This window comes from Mauremys mutica, chromosome 8, assembly GCF_020497125.1.
Source record: "Mauremys mutica isolate MM-2020 ecotype Southern chromosome 8, ASM2049712v1, whole genome shotgun sequence".
NCBI lineage: Eukaryota > Metazoa > Chordata > Testudines > Geoemydidae > Mauremys > Mauremys mutica.
This window is the reverse complement of record NC_059079.1, coordinates 4972810-4989093: the sequence shown is the minus strand read 5'-3', so window position 1 is coordinate 4989093 and position 16284 is coordinate 4972810. Positions and strand designations below refer to the sequence as shown.

Below are 16284 nucleotides of genomic sequence, written 5' to 3'. Positions count from 1 at the left end.
TGCCCAGCTTCTTAAGGAAGCCTAAGTGGCAGGTGTCTCCTCCAATCAGAAACTTCCCCCTTCCAGCCCAATCAAATCCCTTAGGGGATGGTCCACTCCTCACAAACTTTTTTTTAGTAGGTTATAGGAGTAGTCGAAGGATTTTCTTTAGTCCTTGCTGGCCCCTAGCGGCTGCAGGGAGATATTGCCTCCTGCTTGTGGCACCTTAGAGACTAACACGTTTATTTGGGCATAAGCTTTCGTGGGCTAAAACCCACTTCATCAGATGCATGGAGTGGAAGATACAGTAGGAAAATATATATACACAGAGAACATGGAAAAAACGGGTGTTGCCATACTAACTATAACGAGGGTAATTAATTAAGGTGAGCTATTATCGGCAGGAGAAAAAATGTTTGTAGTGATAATCAGGATGGCCTATTTCCAACCGTTGACAAGAAGGTGTGAGTAACAGTAGGGGGGGGAAATTAGCTTGGGGAAAACAGTTGTACTTTGTGTAATGACCCATCCACCCCCAGTTTTTTATTCAAGCCTAATTTAATGGTGTCCAGTTTGCAAATTAATTCCAATTCTGCAGTTTCTCGTTGGAGTCTGTTTTTGAAGTTTTTTTTGGTGGAGTGTTGCGACTTTGCGATCTGTAATTGAGTGACCAGCGAGGTTGACGTGTTTGGGCCAGATCCTCCATGGGGTTTTAGGTTTGATCCCTTTCAGGCATCTGGGCCACAGAGCTGGGGTTAGAGGGCCTGGTTTTCTGCTGCCCACTGTTATTTCAGCGGGATGGTGGGAGTTGTGTTGCTTTCAGCCCAGGAGCCCCCACCCGTCGTTTGACTGCAAATGTGTGAGCGTCGTTTTCAAATCGACAGCGGTTTGCAGGCAGGTGTGTGTGATGCAGACTGCGTGTTGCCGTGTGCATGCCTGTGAGAGTGTGCGAGGGCGTGTTTGCACGATTGTCTGCAGGAGCTTGCATGGGTCCCCAGGCACGCGTGTCGTGTGTGCGGGGTCATGCGTGTGTATGTAACCCACTTGCATTGCACTGGTGTAAAGCAGCAGTTCTCAAACTTTAACAACCCCAGGACCTCCATTTTGATAAAAAAAATTTTGCGGACCCCCAAGTTCCGCCTCAGGCCCCGCCCACATTCCCCCCAACCCTCCTTTTCCACATCTCTTTCTACCCCTCCCCTGAGCATGCCCCATCCCTGATCCTCCCCCTCCCTCCCAGCGCCTCCTGCATGCTGCTAAACAGCTGTTCCCTGGCCTGCAGGAGCCGCTGGGAGGGAGGGGAGGAGTTGATCGGCACGGCCCACGGACCCCCTGGAGTACCCTCACAGACCCCACTTTGAGAAACGCTGCTGTAAAGTGAAGGAAGAACCCGTGGCGAGGACCCACAATTCATGTTTTGGGGACTCTGGCTCAAATCCTCCAAGGTATTGAGCTGCCTAAACAGCGTTCCCGTTCTGGGCCGGTGTGCCTTCAGGCTGGAGCCGGTCAGGGGGGCGCTGCTGGATTCAGAGATCCTAGATTTCAAGGCCAGAAGGGACCATTGTGATCAGCTAGTCTGACCTCCTGTAGAACACAGGCCAGAGAACTGCCCCCAAATAACTCCCAGAGCAGAGCTTTTAGAGAACCATCCAATCTTGATTGAAAAAATTGTCAGTGACGGAGAATCCACCACGACCCTGCCTAAATTGTTCCAATGGCTAATTACTCTCCCCTAAGAATTTACACCATATTTCCAGTCTGAATTTGTCTCGCTTCAGCTTTCAGTCGCAGGATCATGGATGGGCCAGTGTCATCCCGAAACTGGGGGCGGGGGAGGCACTAACTATACTAATTAGCTACTTGGGTGATTTCCGTTGTGGGCAAGCAGGCTGGCAGGATGCACCCAGAGTCACTCCTGGAGAGTGGAGCCCATGGAAACCCAAGTTTATAGATAGGAATGGGAGCTGGACAGGACGATTCAGCCATGGAGCAGCACAAGCCCCGGATGGCTCTGCCGTATGGGCCGTGTTCCTGGGACGGTGCCAGCTTGTTGGATCTAGCCTGCCGGCTCCCTCCGCCCACCAGAGAAGAGGCCTGGAATTGCTGCAGCCTGTGCACACTGCAGATTGTCATTGCCAGGGCAGTTTGCAGGAGACTGTGGGACTATTGCACTGATGTGCCCTGCAGAAGGGGCTGTTACCAGCTTTGCCCGTTACTTTGGGGTACACTCATTTATTAGGGTTACTCTTCGGGGGTGGGGGGGGAGGTCTGTACTTCTATCAATGTGCTGCTTGTGTCACTTGTGTTCCCACACGGAGCTCTGCTTCTCCCTGCTGCAGGTTCCCTCCCAATGGAGCTGTCCTGCAGGACCTGCGTCCCCCAGGGCTGGGTTCCTCCAGCCCCAGAATCAGACGCACACACATTAACAGAGCGCGTCTGAGCGGACCGGGTCAATCAGCACTCCCAAACTGACCCTTTATGTGTCCCTGGACTCAGCAGGCTGGGTCGAGCAGCACTTCCAAGCTGTCACCCTCATATGCCTTGGGCACCGCACTGGAACAGAGCACCCCTGAGCAGGCTGGGTTGAGCTGCACTTTCAATCTGCCACCCTCATATGCCCCAGTTCAGCACAACCCTATCCCATTTTCACATTACAATTGTTCTGGTAGTAACCCACTTGATGAGCGAACCCCACAGGACTTTTGGGCGCTGCAGGGATCTTTAGCCTGGGTACGAGGAGCGTTGCTGCAGAGTGAACGGGGATGCCAAAAACACCCACAATGTGGGGAGAGAGAGAGAAAGGGAAGCAACCAGCTTAACCATGAAAGTTATTTATTGCCAGGTAATAGTCATACCAGGGGAGCCAAACAAACAGAACAGTGAGAATATTAAATCTAGCTTAAGTTTGATTACAAAAGTCAGGTTTAGAAAACTGTAACTGATCACACAAGTCAGGGTCAGAGGGCTACACCTAGAGAGCAAGAGATCTGGGTTCTCACCACTCTGTGAAGTGGGTTCTGGGTTAGTTCTGCTCAATATCTTTATCAATGATTTAGCTAATGGCATAGAGAGGACACTTATCAAGTTTGCGGACGATACCAAGCTGGGAGGGATTGTAAGTACTTCAATAACTCAGACATAGGTCAGGGGCTTGTTACAGGAGTGGGTGGGTGAGATTCTGTGGCCTGCGTTGTGCAGGAGGTCAGACTAGATGATCATAATGGTCCCTTCTGACCTTAAAGTCTATGAGTCTATGCTTGGAGGATAGGATTAAAATTCAAAATGATCTGGAGAAACTGGAGAAATGGCCTGAAGTAAATAGGATGAAATTCAATAAGGACAAATGCAAAGTGCTCCACTTAGGAAGGAATAATCAGTTGCACACATCCAGAATGGGAAATGACTGCCTGGGAAGGAGTGTACAGCAGAAAGGGATCTGGGGTCATAGTGAATCACAAGCTAAATATGAGTCAACAGTGTAACGCTGTTACAAAAAAAGCAAACATCATTCTGGGGTGTATTAGCAGGAGTGTTGTAAGCAAGACACGAGAAGTCATTCTTCTGATCTACTCTGTGATGATTAGGCTGCAGCTGGAGTATTGTGTCCAGTTCTGGGTGCCACATTTCAGGAAAGATGTGCACAAATTGGAGAAAGTCCAGAGAAGAGGAACAAAAATGATTAAAGGTCTAGAAAACGTGACCTGTGAGGGAAGATTGAAAAAATTAAGTTTGTTTAGTCTGCAAGTTGCAAGTATGTAAAAGGTTGTTACAAGGAGGGAGAAAAATTGTTCTTCTTAACCTCTGAGGACAGGACAAGAAGCAATGGGCTTAAATTGCAGCAAGGGTGGTTTCTGTTGGACATTAGGAAAAACTTCCTGTCTATCAGGGTGGTTAAGCCCTGGAATAAATTGCCCAGGGAGGTTTTGGAATCTCCATCATTGGGGATTTTTAAGAGCAGGTTGGACAAACACCTGACAGGGATGGTCTAGATAATACTTAGTCCTGCCTTAGTGCAGGGGACTGGATTAGATGACCTCACGAGGTCCCTTCCAGTTCTATGATTCTATGAAGCTTGAATCGATCGGGAGGTCCCAAGTGGTGGTGGTAGCAGAGGTCTGGAGTGCTGGGGACAGGCAGAGCGCCCAGCACGATCAGTCAGGAGAAGATGAAGGCCCAGTGGAAATGAGGCAGGTTTTGGACCCAGGCATCAGAGCACTTACTTGAGCGTGGGTGGGGGGTTTTTTGTAGGGAAACAACAATGGTTCAAGGGAGACACTAGATTTGTTTATGGGTAAACTGATGGCTCCAGGGAGGATACCACAATTGTTTTGTTCAGGCTAGACAATGGAAGCTGCTCATTCCTGGCTCTGAGCGGTGTCCCTTCCAGGGAGCTCACAGTGCAGTTAGGCAGCTTCAGTATTGTGGATCCCAATCAAGGATTTATTACTAGAATTGGTCTGACAACTGCTGAGCGGGGGTGTGCAGGTGTGAGTTCATTAACAGCTGGAGCAGAGAATTCCCATCATGCACTGCTTCCCTGCTTTTCTGGCCCCAGAGTTCCCAGCGGTTCTTGCCTTGGAATCTCTGTTCTCCAGGCTGTTTGCTAATGGAGACGCCTCCCTGACCCATCCTTGATGGGAATGAGGCCAGGGGAGTTGCCTTAATCCTGTCCCCCTTGTCTGGAGGGGGTTGTGTGTGTCTCCCACGGCCTTTTCATTGCTCTTTGTAAGTCTTTCTTCTGATCGGCTTTGGATCAAGCAGAGGCTGGGTGGGGGGAAGGTCTTTCAGGAGTCAGACAGGCTGGATACTGTGTCCTGGTTCCCCAAGAACACAGAGCTGATGGGGAACCGGGTGGATGCCATTCTGCGGATGGAGAAGGATCAGTCACCCCAGAGCGGAGCCCCAGGGGAGCGTATGTGCATGTGCAGAATGTATATGCCGCATTTGAACTTGTGGCAGGAACAAGAACTGAAACATGGGGGCTCCCCTCCCCTGAAGCTGTTGTCTTTCCACAGCTGTGATTGACAATATTCAGCTAAGCTCAGCCCCTGGGAGACAGTCCCAGGTCTCCCAAATCCTAGGCTAGGGAGGATGGGGGACGAGATTGGGAGGAGCCCAGCTGGCCGTTCCCTCTCCCACCAAAAAGACTTAAAATTCTTTTGTATTTAAAAATTGCCTTCTGGTGGTAAAAGCGCTACCAGAATTGTACCACTAGGTGGTGCTCTGGTACCACATTAGAGGACTTCGGGGGGTCCCATGGGTCACAGATAGCGGGGACTGGGACAGCTGGTTACAGCCCAGAGGTCGCTGCAGTGGAGCCATGGCAGGGCAAGTAGCCCAGGCCCCAGTGGTTGAGAGCCCTTCTCAGGCAGGGAGTTGCAGCCAGCCATGGGACTAACCCCATGTCCACCCAGCAAACTCTGAGCCGATGGAATGGGGAACGTCTGGGGGGAGAGCTGAGCATGCCAAGGAGCCAAACCCAAGGGCACGCTGCAGCCTTGAGGCATCTTATCACTGCTGAAGCTGGCCTGTGGCTGCATGGCTCTAACACACAAGAACGAGCTGCCTAGGGCGCTGCTGGATGGAATCAGAACTGCTTGACTGTGTGTCATGGGCCCTATATGTCGGATGGAGATTCTCCTTAAGTTCGACCTTTTGGAAGAGCCAAGGGGCAGGGGGTTGGACTAGATGAACTCCTGAGGTCTCCCTGAGGTCCCTTCCAACCCTGGTATTCTATGATTCAGGCAGGGTTCTGCAGGTCTAATTCTAGACCCCCTGGAAGGCAAGAGGAAAACCAATACGTTCAAACAGTCTGTCTGTCTGTCTGTAAGCCCTGGGGTGGAGAATTTAGAGAGGTGGAACTCTGCTCCCTCTATACGGGAGAAGGTGAAAAGCCAGCCCAGGCCAGCTTCATTTACATAAATTATAATGTTGCTTACCCATCATTCCACCTGCTGGGTTTTGTTGCTTTAGCTGGAATTTGTTTTGATGCTATAAATAATAATCAATTATTCGTATACCCCTGCCAGGGCACGGGAATTGTGCCAGGCATGGCCGGGAGAGAGAGAGGTCACCCTGACTGTACAGGCAGGGGTACCAACCTTCAGGCACAAGCGCAAGAGGGGTGGAAGGGTTGTGTTCTGGAACACTAGCAGGAGGAGGAGGGACTCCTTCCCAGAGGCCTGCTTTGATCTTGTGGTTTCAAGCAACAAATCTGTGGGGCAGTGATACTGGTACCAAGCCGCCTTTGCAGGCGGGCCTGACTAATTGTGATGTCACAGTGACCTACAGGGTGGGGCTGAGCTGACCTCAGAGCACCCTGACCCATGAGGCAGGTGGAAGCAGAGCAGGTATCACTGCATGGGAGCCCCATGTGGGAGCAGGGCGAGGGGGTGGGGCTGCCCTCTCCTGACCAGAGGAAACCCACCAAGGAGAACTACCATTGAACAGGACCAGACCCCATGGCTCGGGTTTGCCTTGAGACTTTCAGGCCTAGGAATCAACTCCCCATTCATCGTTCTCAGTGAGCCATTCACAGGGCAGGTGCTTGGGGCAGCCAATGGAAAGGGGCGGCACGTCTGGGTCTTCAGCGGCGGGTCCCTCGCTTCCTCCAGGAGGGAAGGACCTGCCGCCGAAGAATGAAGCGGGTAGAGCTGCCGCCGAAGTGCCGCCGATCACGGCTTTATCTTTTCTTTTCTTTTTTCTGCTTCGCCGCTTGGGGCGGCAAAAACGCTGGAGCCGGCCCTGGCCATTCATAAGGGCTCATCCGGGATGGCTGGTTGGAGCTGCCCGGCCTGCCAGCGGAGCGTTGGCGTAACCGCCCCCTGGCTGCTTTGGATCCAGCTCTGAACCCTGGGCAGGTGGGTCTCGGTGGGATCCTTTCCTTGTGGGGATGTTTGCACCCATTTACAGACCATGTCCTTGGGGTGTCTGCGCAGCGCTCGCCCCAGATCCGGTCTCCGGGGACCGGCCCTTGCTCCACTGGGCCTGTAGCCTCCCTTAACAGCCGGCTACGCCCATGTTGGCCTGGAATGCCCAGCGCACAGAGCCAGCCGCTCGCTGCACGAGCCCTGGGAACTACAGCACAAGAGAGCATCCTGTCCTGGCTTGTTTCCCCCACCCCCTGCTCACAGCTGGACCCAGTTCTTCCACAGCATGACATCAGCACCCCCTACTGGTGTCCAAGGGTATCGCTCAGCTCCTGCCAGGGGGAGAACAGGACCCCTGGATTTATCTCGAGTGTCTAACCTCTTCTTGCTCTTTGAACTTAACCCTGTGGGGCATGTCACTGTCCCCCTGGTGTGTGAGCAGCACAGACCCTTCAACATCTGCCGGGGGTTGCCAGCGCGTTACTGCTTGGGAGATAAATCCAGAGCTGCTGCACTGACAGACTCGAGCCAGGAGAAACAGGTGAGTCCTAGCTTATAAGGCCTAGAGAGGGACCACTGTGCAGCCTGTCCTACTGTATAACGGGCCCGTGGGACTTCCTTGAACGAATTCCTGTTTGAACTAGACAAATGGATGGGTCTTAAAAGGTGATTTACGGTGCCTGTGCATTCACGGCTGGCGTTGCAATCAGAGGCCGATCCTGAGGGCTCTCTAGAGGAAAGAGCAGGAGGCGGCGGCCTGGTGGAGCAGGCACTGATCGTGTTTGCAGATGGTGGTAGCGGTGGGTGTGTGGCAGCCTCACAGGGGATAGTGGGAGAATAGACTTGGGGCAGGGAGACTCATTGAATTAAAAATAATAATTGGACTGAATCTAATGGGGAAATGCCAAACGATCCATCCAGGGGCGGGTGAGACTGTACCATCTCGGAGTCGTCAGGACAACTGGGGCACTGCCCTGTTCATTTCTAGGGGAACTGTGCACTCAAATGCCCCAAATCACCGCACTGAGCATGGCCAGGCCTTCAGGTGCTGCTGCTATAGTGACAGTGCGTTGCGATTTTGGCCATGAGCCCGAGTCTTGGACCAAGAGCCTGTGGTGCTAGGTGCTGTACAAACAAAAAGAGAGTCCCTGCCCCCAAGATCTCCCAATAAGTCATTCATGGGTGAGACGTGGAAGTGTCTTGCTAGTTTTAAGGCTTTTAGCCTTGCAAGAAAGCTCCCACCAGGGGCAGCATAACCATAAACTTGCCAGCGGGTCTGATTTCATCCAACAGCCGGCAGGGGCTCCCAGTCCCACGGGCCAGGCTCCTACTGTGCTTTTTATTCAGTAGCCAGCTGACGTGTCCATGCCCTGCCGACGTCCTGGGATCACACCATCCCAGGGGTGACCAAGGAAGACCAGGCCCGGGACAGGAAGGGAACATTTATTCAAGATGGAGGGAGGAGGGAGAAACCCCCCATCAGAGTAAAAATGTCCCCGTGGCTGCGTTTCATGCTCCTGCCATGTGTCTTTTCAGCCTCCCTTTAATGTGGCCGGCAGAGCTTCTGATGTGGTTTCCGGAGCTTTGGCACCAAGCCGACTCCACACGGGCTGGCCGCACACGGATCTGCCGAGGGAAGCTGTGTCGGTCAGGAACGAACCCGCCGGCGCTCAGATAGGCCAAGACGAGCCGAGCCCCTCCAGGTAGGACAATCCACCAGTTAAAGAAAGGCATCTTTGGGGCTTTCGCTTGAGCCATGTGTCAGTTAGGCTTGGGGGGGGTTCCGCATCGTTGGCTCTGGCTGCACAGCTGCGAGTGGGAATGGGCTGGCTGTAGATCCGGTTTGGCAATCTCACAATGAATCCTGTTATAACAGCCTCCCGTTTGCAGGGCCTTCGGTGCTCTTTCCTGGGCCGCCGGTGGCAGGGGCACCGGAACGGGGGCTCAGGGGACCATGCCCCTCCCCCCACACTTTTTACCAGATGTGATGGGGGGGGCAGAGAGGAGCGAGTGGGGGCAGGGTTTTGGGGGAAGAGGTGGGGGGGGAACTCGGGGTGTGTGTGTGATGCAGGGAGCGGGGCCACGGTTCAGTGCGCACTCACCCCAGCGGGTTCATTAACAGCCATATAAACAACACCAGCAGCTCCCCCTTGTGGCTGATACAGAGGAGACGTGTGAAAAAACCCTCGGCTGCTGCCCCAAAGGCAGGAAATAACCCCATGGGCCAGGGTCTCCCTGCTGAGCAATGCAGTCTCAGCTCTGGTACGTGAACAACCAGTAGATTCAGACCCAGTTCTCCTTCTCCCAGAGACTCACTGACCCCGCGAGCTCCCAGGATGCCCTGCTGGTTGCAGCCAGGACACTGATGCTCTGATGGGCGCCCACAGCTACCTGTGGTGCACAAGGACTGGTGCTCTGGCCCAAGAGCATCACCTCCCTCCACCCCCAGCAAGCTGGGGAGTCCTGCCCACCCCATAAGCCCTAGATAGGGTTGCCAGGTGTCTGGTTTTTGATTGGCATGCCCGGTCGAAAAGGGACCCTCGCGGCTCCAGTCAGCACCAAGTGACAAAGAGAGAGAAAAAAAAGCCGCAATCGGCGGCACTTCGGCGGCTGCTCTACCCTGCCACTTCATTCTTTGGCGGCAATTCGGCGGCTGGTCCTTCCCTCCGAGAGGGACTGAGGGACCCACCGCTGACTTGCCACCGAAGACCCAGACGTGCTGCCCCTTTCCATTGGCCACCCCAAGCACCTGCTTCCTGTGCTGGTGCCTGGAGCCGGCCCTGCCCTCAGCCAATGGGAGATGCGGGGGCGGTGCCAGCTGGTGGAGGCAGCGCGCAGAGCCGCCTGGCCGTACCTCCGCCTTGGAGCCGAGGGACACGTTGCAGCTTCCAGGGACTTGCCTGAGGTGACTGCCACCCGGAGCCTACACCCTAAAACTCCTCCCGCACTCCAACAGCCTGCCTCAGTCCAGAACCCCTTCCTGCATCCCAAACCCCTCATCTCTGGCCCCACCCCAGAGCCCGCACCCCCAGCTGATGCCCTCACCCCGTCCTGCACACCAATCCTCTGCCCCAGCTCAGTTGAAAATGAGTGAGTAAGGATGTTAGCAGGGTCTGAATGAATGCTTCCTTGACAGCAAGCTGGGAGAGGAAGAGACTATGGGTGTGTTTATGTGAATACAGTTGTTCCTAGTCTGTTTACATATTCATCATTTACAGTTGTGTCAAAGGATCAACTCTGGCTGGTGTTGGGTACAAACCACCTTAGTACTGAATGCAGGGGCAGTGAAATATGGTTACCAATGTTGCAATTATTGTAGGAATACAGGAAAGCAGGACTGTGTTTACCCTGTCCCAAATGATGGGGGGCGCCTAGGGTGACCAGATGTCCCGATTTTATAGGGACAGTCCCGATTTTTGGGTCTTTTTCTTATACAGGCTCCTATTACCCCCCCACCCCCTGTCCCGATTTTTTACATTTGCTGTCTGGTCACCCTAGGGGCACCCTTGATTGAAAGAACATTGATAAGTAGAGGTTCGAATGTCAGATACCTGGGAAAGTAAGGCCGGGCAGGGCGTGGCGTGGCCGTTTCAGTGTCTTGGTTAGATGGCTACACACTCTCTTCTGGAGTCCTCTCTAGACTGGTTTAACCTGTTCTTCCCCAGTGTTCAGAGCAGAGTTAAATAGGCTTTATAAGGAGCCTCTTTTGTTATTTTAATTGCTCAATCAGAGTTGAAACCAGTTGTGTTAGGACTGTGTTTTTACCCTACCTGCCTGCTAGGAGCTTAAAATCAGTGAGAGCTGAAATCACGTGAGTTGGGGCAGGGTTTCTGCCTAGCCTGCAAAAGACCTGAAAATCACTGGGAGAGGGATGTGTAGAGGTCACAGCAGAGAGGCAAAAAGTGACTGACAGCCAGCAGGGTGGCGGCGGAGAGGCTGCGATGAGCGGCCAGCAGGGCGGCGGAGGGGCGTGATGAGCAGCCAGCAGGGCGGCAGCGGCGGAGAGGCGTGACGAGCAGCCAGCAGGGCGGCGGCGGAGAGGCTGCGACGAGCGGCCAGCAGGGCGGCGGCGGAGAGGCTGCGACGAGCGGCCAGCAGGGCGGCGGCGGAGAGGCTGCGATGAGCGGCCAGCAGGGCGGCGGCGGAGAGGCGTGACGAGCAGCCAGCAGGGTGGAGGTGCAGAGGCGTGATGAGCGGCCAGCAGGGCGGCGGCAGAGAGGCGTGACGAGCAGCCAGCAGGGTGGAGGTGCAGAGGCGTGACGAGCGGCCAGCAGGGTGGAGGTGCAGAGGCGTGACGAGCGGCCAGCAGGGCGGCGGCAGAGAGGCGTGACGAGCAGCCAGCAGGGTGGCTGGTGAAGGGGTGTCATGAACGGGGGAGCGAATAAGATGTCTCTTTATCCATCACCCAGGGCGAGAGGGGCAAGGGTGTTTGGTTTTGTACAATTAAAAAGTCGGCAACCCTAGCTAGGCTGACCCTTGCTCCGCTCCTAGCAATGGGACTAGGGAGGAGACGCTGCTCCCAGACGAGTCCCTGCTCTTGCTGGGTCACACCAGTACCCCTGGTGCCAGGTCACATCTCTTCTCTGGGGGGATCCAGCTTCCCCGGCTGGGCACCGACAGGAGCAGAAGGCCGCTGCCGTCTCCGTATGGCATTAATTCACAGATCAGAGGCTCCCAGCCCACAGCTCCCTGGCTCTATGCACTGCAGGCTCGGGGCGGGGGACACACGAGGACTGTGCCCTCACCCTGCCACTCGCCGCCTCCTCCAGCCCCGCTGCTCCAGGCTCTGCCTGCCTTGCTCTGGCCCTACGGCGGGGGTATCCCTTTCCCGAGAGAGGTTCTGGGGCCGCTCGCTGTGCCCCATGGTCCTGGCAGGCCGGGAATGTGCCACCAATTCAGGCCTCCAGCAGCTGGTCCCTGGGCGAAGTTGGCATCGATTTCTGCTGCTAGGCCAGTGGATTTAGTTGGGCGTCAAAAGGAATGTCGGCACCTGACCCCCAGTGGGCGTTGGACACAATCTCACCCACAGGCCTTGGCTTTAGGCTTCTAGCGCCGGCGGTCCCAGGTTCTGTCCTGGCTGACCCTCATCCGAGGTGTATCACTCACAGACCAAGCCTGGGACGGGGAAGACGTTTCCAGCAGCCAGGACTCCCTTCTCCTGCCCCTCCCTTTGACGTGTTTCCTCGCAGCGAGGACTCTAGCCCCGGATCTAACTGCTAAACCGGGCACCCAGCGATCCTGGGGGGTGGGCAGGACGCAGGAGGGGGTTGTCCCCTCCCCAAACACACCTGGCACATGCTGCGTTGGGCCAAGCCGACCCACGCTCAGCCCGTGTCACTCCTGGGCATGGGATGCCTGGCTGGTGAACCAGGCATGCTCCTAGATTTGTGGGCGCAGCTTTTTAAAGGCAGCTGGTCACCCAGATCTGTATCGGACCCCGGAATTCCAGCATGGCCTGGTGCTGCCAGACTGAGCCATCGGGAAAGGAGTTAGCTGTCCCCCCTCCCCCCGACTCCAGCCACTGGCTCTCGCTCCAAGGAGCTGGATTCCTTGGCCGGGAGGGAGAGGAGAAGACAAGACACTTCGCCCGGCCAAGACTTCTGGAGAGGACACCGTGTGTCAGGGTTAAAATACCGTATATATTCGCATATGAGACGCAGCCAAAATGTCCCGATCGTTCTCTGAGAAGGGGAGGCACGTGCTTGGATCCGCTTAGTGACCGTAATTCACTCGCTGCTGCAAATGGTGGGAGAGACAAGGAGGCGCAGTAGGGCTGGGGGAAATAGAAAACCCTTAGGATGCTGGAGGGGGCTGAGCTGACGACAAGTTTGGGGCACGAGGACTTTAGGGGGGTTAAGGGCAGGTCCTATGTTTAGGTCACTATTCATCATCACTAGATGACCTGCTTGGCTATGGGGTACACTAGCCCTAGGTCTCTTGGGACCCAAGGACTGGGAATCGCCAGTCTCCTGGCAGTTGGGTTGCTCTGACAGTGAGGATGATGCACGAGCCGGGGAAAACTTCAAAGAGCCAGATGAGTCCGGCTGGGCAGTGGAGAATGGGGAGTTTCCTGTCGTGTTTCTTCTGTGAGGGGGGTTAAAGATACACCTGAGCAGGCAGCTTTGCAAAGGAGGCAGACTCGTTAAAGTCCAGCACGGACTGGCTCCACCCCGGCCTTTCTGACAGGCAGCCCCACACAGCTGGGATACCTCCCTGCAGGGTTAGCTAAGCCAGCCGCAAGCAGATGTATTTCTGAAGTGCTTACTCTTCGGCCTACCTCCTGGAAAGATAAATTAGTGCATGCAGCTAAAGGAGCATTTTCCTTATGGGGGAAGCTGGGCCAGTGGCCGTGCGGGCCGAAGCAACCAGAGTGCCTCTGAATTCTCTGGGGGAAAAAATCCTGCCACCTGGGTCTGTCGATCTCCGCCCCAGGTGCTAATTAGATTTGCAGGCGGCAACCACTAATGAGCTGAAACCGTCTGCTAGTAATCAGAGGCCGGGAAGATGTTAGGTAACACGTTGTATTTACAGGGGCTGGATGGATTGATGTAGTCGAGACCTGTGGCGGAAGCTGCTCCTGCCAGGGAGCTGCCAGTCCAGCCTGGGCACAGACGGGGTTCCCCTCCCTGCTGGCAGGTTGGGCTTACGTCGCTTGTTCTGCTTTGGGGGATGATCTGTTGTATCACCCATTGCTTGACCGCACTTCAGTTTGTTTTGAAATCTAGACAAGAGACCAGGTTTATTACTCTGAGCCATTCACAATACAGGTTCAATGTACCAATGTCCAGGAAGCCATCTCGTGCGAGCGCTGTTACGTTCACCTTTCGCACAAGGTGTGCTCCCAAAGGTACACCCCTACCGCTGTCTTTTGAGACCCGACTTGTTTGCAAGTGAAAGGTACCATGTGTACATCATCGGAAACGAGATTTAACCAATCCACTTTCAACCTTGTTTTTCTGATAAACGATGGAGCCGTTTCTCTCTTTGTTCTGAGCACAGCCGTTCCAGGTGACAAAGGGCATGAAGGCACCTCCGAGGTCTGTAACAGGGGAGAACGTTAATATATCTTGGCCTTTTTCTTTGGGACATTCCAGTATTAGCCTGTGAGAATAACTCCCAGCTGTCGCCATGGTAAAACACTTATATGTCCTGATCCTGACAGTTTTCCTATTTGCTTAAGCCAAACTTATTTCAGCTAACGCCAGGGGTTATCAGATACTTGATGTGAGTGGACAGAATTGTGGGACGAGAATAATTCATTCAGCGAACGTAACTTCCCAACACTTGTATTAATACTATGCCTAACATACGTGTGCTGGCTAACAGTGGGATTCTTGATGCGCTGGGCCTTTAAATGGAGGTGGTCTCCTGCCATCTTGTGTCTCCTGGTCCACAGAGGGGATGCCCACACTGTGCTCTCTCCCAGAGAAACCTTAGCTTTGTTGCTTCCATACGATCTCCAGGCCATTCCCACTGAGAGTCAGTTATGGCTCTCTGTGTAGGGGAGGAAACTTCACCCACAATCGAGTGATAGTCACAAGAATCTTGCTCCTGAACAAGGGATTCCTTAGTGTCCTGTAGTGCAAAGGGGCCATCAAGCTCGCATAGCTTGTACCAAGTTGCTACATCCGGTTATTATAATTATTATGGTAGCACCTAATAATGTCTGACACTGTGGCTTAGTGGTTAGAGCACTGGATTGGGACAATCTGAATTCACATCCTGGCTCTGCCACTGGCCTGCCTTGGGCAAGTCACTTCACCACTCTAGGCCTCAGTTTACCCATCTGTAAAATGGAGATAATGATACTGACATCCTCAGACAAGTGCTTTGAGATCTACTGATGAAAAGGCTATAGAAGACTATACTGTGCTGGCTGCTGTGCAAACACATTACAAAGCCAGGCCCTGCCCCCAAGAGTTTAGTCTACATTACAGGCTTCTCTACAGGGCAACAATCAGGAAAATCAATCCGAATTAACGAAAGGTGTGAATTTAAAGTGGAATTCACTTTGGCAGTGAATTCAGCTACATCAAATTAAGGTCACTTGAATTCTGGCATCCGCACAGGGGTTGAATGCAGTTGAACTAATCCGCTTTAAAAGTTCATTTGGATTAATTTGCCCGTGAGTGACAATGGGCAAACAGAGCTCAAGATAACAGCAAGACCATGCTGCTGAGAGTAATAAGCAACACTCCAGCTGCTGAGCCATTGTTAAATGGCAATTTCTTCTCTGAGATCTTTCTGTTTACACAGTAGCTATAGACCCGGGCTTAACAGAATCCACCTGGGCTGTACGGGGATGAATTTAAATCAGCACATGGGGGAGAGACATAAATTAGAGTCCCTGCTGGGGCTGGCAGTGAAATCTCCTCATTCAAGGGGGTCCTGGCAGTTGAGAATTATGAGGCTTCCAGGTAATGATGATAACCTAATACCAGCATCTTCCATGGCAGTCTGGAAAATGGGAAAGGAAGAAGCAGGAGGTGCTGTAGGGGTCATTTCTTCACAAGCTCCCTCTCCTCACTCGAACTTAAGCCAGCGGACTCAGCTGTTGCTAAGCCAGTTCTAGCATGGCTTGTCTTAGCAGCATGATTGGAAGTCCCATGCTAGCTAGAACGTGCTATATCTGTACATACAGGGGTGTCTACAACAGACTTCCCCGCCCCCAAAATTCCCTCCTGCTCTATGGAATCACAGTCGTCTTAAGCAGGAGGCATTTATTAGAGAAAACAGTGACAACTACAGACACAAATAGGCTTCTACACAGCTTGAGCTCCAGCTCTGTCTCCCTTGTTTACCAGTATCTATTTCCGTCTGGAAGTCAAGACAGGGCTGAATGTTATACTGCAAGTAAATATCATTACAGCTTCACTGGTGGGAGCCTTACTATAGACAAGCCGGCTTGTCCTTGGCCTCGGTGATCCCAGCAACCTGGCTAGCAACAACAGTGTCTAAACTCGAACTGGGGCCTGAGTCAATCCTGAGCCAAAGTTGGGGCATGTTTCCGAGATCCAGGTATCTTTTTGGCCCATTAGAAATAGAGTGTGACATGGTGCAGAGGATCTTGTCTTGGTGAACAGGGGGGTTAAGGTGCTCAGGGGCTGGGCTATACTGGTGCCGCTTGGGGCACCGATGGGGACAGGTGTCTGTGGGAAGGCTGGGCTGTGTATCCAAGACCGGGTTGAACCCCAAGTGTGGGAGCCTTCTCCATTTATTCTGACTGCGTCAACTTATTTTATGTTCCAGTTATTTAATTGTAAGCCCAAGACAGGGGCTGTATATAAGGTGAGCACTCATCCCGAATTGGGCGGGAGAGTCCCGAAATGCAGAGTTCAAGTCCCGGTCCCGGGCTGACTAACTCCAGGACAGCGTTGGTCCTGGATTCCCTGCGGCCCTGCGCCGCACCTGCGTGAGGCTCAGGAGTGGTGCCAGC

General features: G+C 53.6%; 1 protein-coding gene across 1 annotated transcript in view; it reads left to right on the top strand.

The window, feature by feature from the left end:
- The first annotated feature begins 6629 nt into the window (after positions 1-6629).
- LOC123375765 (phosphatidylinositol 3-kinase regulatory subunit alpha-like) overlaps positions 6630-16284 on the top strand; it is a 291825-nt gene continuing 282170 nt past the window's right edge. The window contains exons 1-2 of the mRNA XM_045027009.1: positions 6630-7389; positions 8385-8551. The gene's annotated coding sequence lies outside the window, so the exon portion shown is untranslated. The remainder of the gene's footprint in view (positions 7390-8384; positions 8552-16284) is intronic.